Source organism: Notechis scutatus, chromosome 5 (assembly GCF_049901735.1).
Source record: "Notechis scutatus isolate UNSWTSFEM ecotype Mainland chromosome 5, rNotScu1.2, whole genome shotgun sequence".
Taxonomy (NCBI): domain Eukaryota; kingdom Metazoa; phylum Chordata; class Lepidosauria; order Squamata; family Elapidae; genus Notechis; species Notechis scutatus.
In genome coordinates, this window is record NC_142013.1 from 69,875,913 (window position 1) to 69,881,912 (window position 6,000).

Below are 6,000 nucleotides of genomic sequence, written 5' to 3' on the forward strand. Positions count from 1 at the left end.
CCAACATTTTTCAGATTTGTTCTTGAACATTCTTGCTATTCTTGTCGGGGAAAATGCCACCTGTAAAACATCTTATACAAATTTTCTTTATATGCTGTTGACATTGTCATTTTATAATTTTGAAACCACAATTTTTGCCATTTCTCTAGATCAATCCCATATCCAAAATTCTTCCCCCAAGCAATCATTGTTTCTTTAACTTGTTCTTCTTCGAGTTTAATTTCTAATAAATATCCATACAATTTTTTAATCATCTTTTCATCAGTACCTGTCAAAATCTTATCTAAGTCAGTCAGTTTATCGTAGAAACCTTCTGTTTTAGAGTCTTTATCATACCTGGAATGTATTTGCGCATATGAAAACCAATTCATCTTTATACTTTGTTCCTCTAATTTTTGTATAGATTTAAGTTCACCCTTTTCATTCAATAGAACGATTTATTTATTTTGTTAGATGTTTATCCTGTCTTTATTACTTTATAAGAAGCTCAAGGTGGAGAACTTATCTAATATTTCTTCCTCCTCTTAGTTTCCCCACAACCACAATCTAAGAAGTGGCTTGGGCTGGGAGAAAGTGACTGGTCACTCAGCCATTTTTTCAAGCCTAAAATGGGACTAGAACTCAGAGTCTCTTGGTTTCTAGGGCAGCTACCTTAACCACTACTTTGTTTAAAAAGGAGGAAGGAATGTCAAAATAACTTATAAGAATTACATGCGAAAACAGGGTTGGAGGAAACAAATTTGTAAAACTGCAACCATCACAGATAACATTTCAGAATAACCTCCCAAAAGACAAGAGAGTTTGTAGTAAATTACAATCTGAGATGGACCTGTTAGTAGGAAAGGAGACTAGAATGAGCAGGAATACTTTGCAAGATGCATCAAACCTGAAGTCAAGATGTTTGTTATTTATTTGCACAAGGCGAGCATTATTTTTTATTTGAAAACTACTTGCTCTGGCGAGGTAAGCAACTGGGCGTGTCAAGGAATGGTGGGGAAGGAAGGGGCGAGGCAGGACCAGGCATGGCATGGAGAGGACAGGCAAGATGAGGCGCCCCTCGTTATGTTGAGTTGGCCATGCCCACCCAGTCTCATGACCACCCAGCCATGCCTACCCAGCTGGTCATTAGGGCAGAGAACCGGTTGTTAAATTATTTGAATCCCACCACTGTCTAAAAGTATTACTGTTGAGTGTTCCCCTGGATTTTTTCAGGTATAGTGTTTCTCCTCTTCCATTTCTCCCACCCAAATTTAATTGTTGCTGTTCCATACTAGCAGGCTTGTAGGCCTGCATTCCTATTGGTCCGGAAGAGCTGGGCCGTGATTGGACGATATAAAGCAATCCTGATTGGTTCGCATATGGTTTGCCACGATTGGGTAAAACCAAGCGCGGCAAGCTCAAAAGTCTGTCATAGGCTGCCTAGCCGCGGCCAGCTCTATAAAAAGAGCTGCCGTGGCTAGGATTCTGGTCTCAGAATCTGCTTCCTTAATAAAGAGCTGTTGTTCACTACTTGAGCCTCGCCTCTCAATGGGACCCACTGACCATACTTAACACTGGCGACGAAGGTGGGATTCTGAGACAACTAGACTGATTAGCACGTGGCAAACAGCGCAGAGACGACCAGCGAGCTGGCCAGCAGCGCCGCGCCACCCGCACCATTCAACCCAGCCAGCGAGGACTGGGAGTCCTACATTGATCGTTTCCAAATGTTCTTGGAATCCAACAACTTAAAAGACGCTACCGGCAGCAAGAAGCGAGCGGTCTTTCTAACGCACTGCGGACCCGCCGTTTTTAAAATGGCCAAGGCACTCGCGAAGCCCGCAGATGTCAATACAATGGATTGGGATACCCTAGCTCCCATCCTCCGGAACCACTACGCTCCGGCGGTGCCAACTCTCATCCGAAGGCATGACTTTTACCAGAGGGATCAGCGTGAGGGCGAGAACATCGGAGAGTTCGTAGCCGACCTGAGGGGCCTAGGTGGCTTGTGCGGATTCGCCAATCTAGACGAGGCCATGCGTGACCGAGTCGTCCTTGGCCTGAAAGACCCAACACTCCAAAGCAGGTTGATGGCTAAAGGGGACATCTCCCTCGCCGACGCCATAGCCGAAGCCACCGCAGCCGAAGCCACCCATAAGTCAGCGGCGCGAATGCGGCGTTCAAACGGAACCGACCGCCAATCCACCAGCGAGGCGACAACCACATCAGAAAAACACGCAGCATCCACCCACCACGGCAACATCGAATCCCCTTCTGACAGTGAAGAGGAAGAAATTCACAGACTTCAATCGGAACGCGAGCGGCGAGACCGGCGCGGTCGTAAGTCGGGATACCAATGTGCCGGCTCCGGGGGAAATCACCCGCGTTCCGAATGCAAGTTCTTGGACGCTGTTTGCCGTTTTTGTGAAAAACGAGGGCATATTGCCAAAGTATGCCGCAACAAACGAAATTTCAGCCCCCGACGCCGGGGAAACAGCCCGAGAAGAATAGATGGCACTCCCACCATAAACCGGGACCGCCCAAATGACAGCCGATGGAACCGGGACAGTTGACCCAGGAAATTCATCGATGTACCAAGAAGAGAAGAAACACACCAAACAGTCATCATCGGCCACACTTCATCGATAGACGCACGGAAGATCCATGTGGAGGTCACCATCGAGAATCAACCTTGCACCATGGAAGTAGACTCCGGCTCCTCCCTCTCTATGGTCTCCTGGAGGACCATAAAATGACTAATTCCCAGCATACGCCGCCAAGAGCTAAGCGACCAGAAACTAATATTGAGAGACTATCAAGGTAACCGCATTCCGGTCGCTGGCACTGGACATTTTAAAGTTTCCTTCAAAAACCACACCACCATCCTACCACTCACAATTGTTGATAAAGACCGACCCAGCCTACTTGGGTTGCAATGGTTCGCACCGCTGGGCATCGAAATGGCAGGCATCAACCATACAGATGATGAAGACTGGGAAGCAGCACTCGTTCGAGACTTCCAAGAGGTCTTTGATGACACCTTAGGCAAGTACAAGGGGTCCCCAATCTCCTTTAATCTTAGTCCTGACATCGCTCCCATCCGCCTCAAACTGCACCGAGTGCCATTTGCACTTAAGCCTAAGATAGATGAGCAATTAAATAAGCTCATAGCGCAAGGTGTATTAGAACCTATCGACCATGCCCGATGGGAAACACCAATTGTCACCCCCATCAAGCCAGATGGTTCCCTGAGAATTTGTGGAGACTACAAGGCCACCCTCAACCATGCCCTGCAGCAAAGTGCCTACCCTGTGCCAGTAGTCCAGCACCTCCTACACTCACTGTGGGGTGGCAGAATCTTTGCAAAGCTCGACTGGCACAAGCCGATCAACAACTACCGGTCGATGCTGAAACTGCCGAAGCCCAAACAATCGTGACACATAGAGGGGCATTCAAATGTAACCGACTCCAATTTGGGGTCAGCGTTGCACCGGGGTTTTCCAAAGCCTAATGGAAAGATTGCTGCAGGGAATTAAAGGAGTCGTGCCCTATTTCGATGACGTTTTAGTATCAGCCCCTACTAAAAAACAATTGGAAAAAAGACTGAGGGCAGTCCTACAGAAATTTAAAGACTCCGGCCTCAAGGTAAAAAAAGGAGAAGTGCCAATTATGTACTGAAAGGGTTGAATTTCTTGGATACCTCCTTGACAAACAAGGAATTCACCCTACTGACAAAAAATTAAAAGCCATCAAAGAAGCCCCCAGACCAAAAAACAAAACGGACCTCCAAGTTTTCCTCAAACTCATTAATTTCTATAACATTTTCCTACCCCAGAAAGCGACTGTTGCGGAACCCCTGCATAGACTCCTTGATAAAAAGGCTTCCTGGATATGGGGACGGCGAGAAGAGCATGCATTTCAACAAATAAAAAACCTTTTGACTTCAGACGCAGTCCTCATTCAATATAATGAAACACTACCATTGACTGTTACTTGCGACGCATCACCCTTCGCTGTTGGCTCCATCCTGAGCCACATTTTGCCAAATGGAACAGAAGCTTCCATTGCATTCTTTTCCAGAACCTTGTCCAAGCCAGAGAGGAACTACAGCCAGCTGGACAAAGAAGCCCTCGCCATCGTTTCCGCAGTAAAGAGATTCCACGAATACATTTATGGTAGGACGTTTTCCATTATTACAGACCATAAGCCCCTACTTGGCATATTGGCGGGTAACAAACCCACTCCACACATCCTGTCACCTAGAATGACAAGATGGTCTGAATTTCTTGCCGCTTATAATTACCAATTAATACATCGCCCGGGCAAGACTATTTCGCACGCCGATGCGTTAAGCTGCTCCCCCTTGCCAGACTTGCAGGATGACCCAGCACCCACATTACCCATTTTGCAAATTGAAATGATACCCATGCCACCAGTAACCGCGCAAGACGCCCACGAGACTAGAAAGGACAAACGCTTGGTGCGAGGTCTCAGCTGGGTGGAGAGGGGATGGCCAGAAAACGAGCCAAACAAACTTTTTAAACTGTTTGAAAACCAGCAAACTGAACTCTTTTCACAAAGGGGTTGCGTGCTGTGGGGAGACCGGGTAGTAATACCGGAGACACTACAAAAAACTTGCTGCATGACGGGCACCCTGGCATTGTACGTATGAAAGCCCTGGCCAGGAGCTATGCTTGGTGGCCAGGCATGGACAAGCAAATTGAAACCTGGGTCGCTGCTTGTAACAGATGCCAAGAGACTCACTCGGCTCCCCCAAAAGCCCTACCATTAGAATGGGAGACACCCAGAGGCCCTTGGTCGCGCATCCATATTGACTTCGCAGGGCCGACCAAGAGGCATACCTTCTTAATCACTGTTGACGCTTACTTGAATTGGCTCGAAGTGAACAAAATGAAGACAACCACCACGGAAGCTGTCATCAAGAAATTAAATAAACTTTTCGCTACGCATGGTCTGCCAGATGTGATAGTATCTGACAATGGCCCACAATTTACTGCCTTGGCTTTTGAACAATACTTGGCAGACCGCGGCATCCGACACGCATTGACATCTTCAAAAAATGGAACATGGCAACATCCACGAGAAAGTCACCAAAATGCTTCTAATACAACACATCGCACCAAACACCACCACCAACAAAAGCCCAGCAGAACTGCTAATAGGCAGAAGACTCAGGTCACCTCTGGACCGCTTGCACCCTGCTTACACCCCAGAAAAACCCCTTGGCTCCAGCAGCAAGCACCGCGCCTTCAAGGTAGGAAACACTGTTTTTGCCAAAAACTTTACGGGGACCCACTTTGGCTCCCTGCAAAATCACCCAAATCACAGGCCCCGCTCCTACCGGCTCGAGACCACCGATGGTAGGTCGTGTAAACCAGGGTCCCCAACCGCCGGTCCGCGGACCGGTCCGCGCGGAACAAGCCTTACCGGGCCCTGGCGCGCCATCTTTTTGGTAAAAAGCAATTTTCAAAAGATGGCGGCGCAGCGCTCGTGAGCTTTCCGGTAGAAAGCCATTTCTCACGATGACATCACCGGAAGTGATTTCGTAAAAATGGCGGCGCCAGCTGCGCGAACGGCGCGTGCCCAGCTGCGCGGAACCGGGCGCGCGTCGAAAGGTTGGGGATCCCTGGTGTAAACGACATATTGACCAGTTAAGATCCAGGTTGGCCACTTCTCCCCTCATAGACTCTAACCAAGAAATCAAGGGGGGGGGACCCCAAGCTATGGAAAAGAACTGACACCTGTGCAAGCAGAACACCCCACACACACATTAAATAAAAACCAAACATTAAACCAACAATACTTACCAGCCAGAAGGGATTCGTGGCAGATGGGTTCTTCGCCTGGAAGCAGCAGCCGGACAAGCTCTACCAGCCCAGAGAACCCAGGCGGGAGCAACAGAGCAAACGACTCAACCGACCCGGAATCACCAGGTGGGAGTCGCAGCTATAGGACCGGCTCACCCTTCCAGGCAGTTCCATTGAGTAGCTTGAGAGCGAC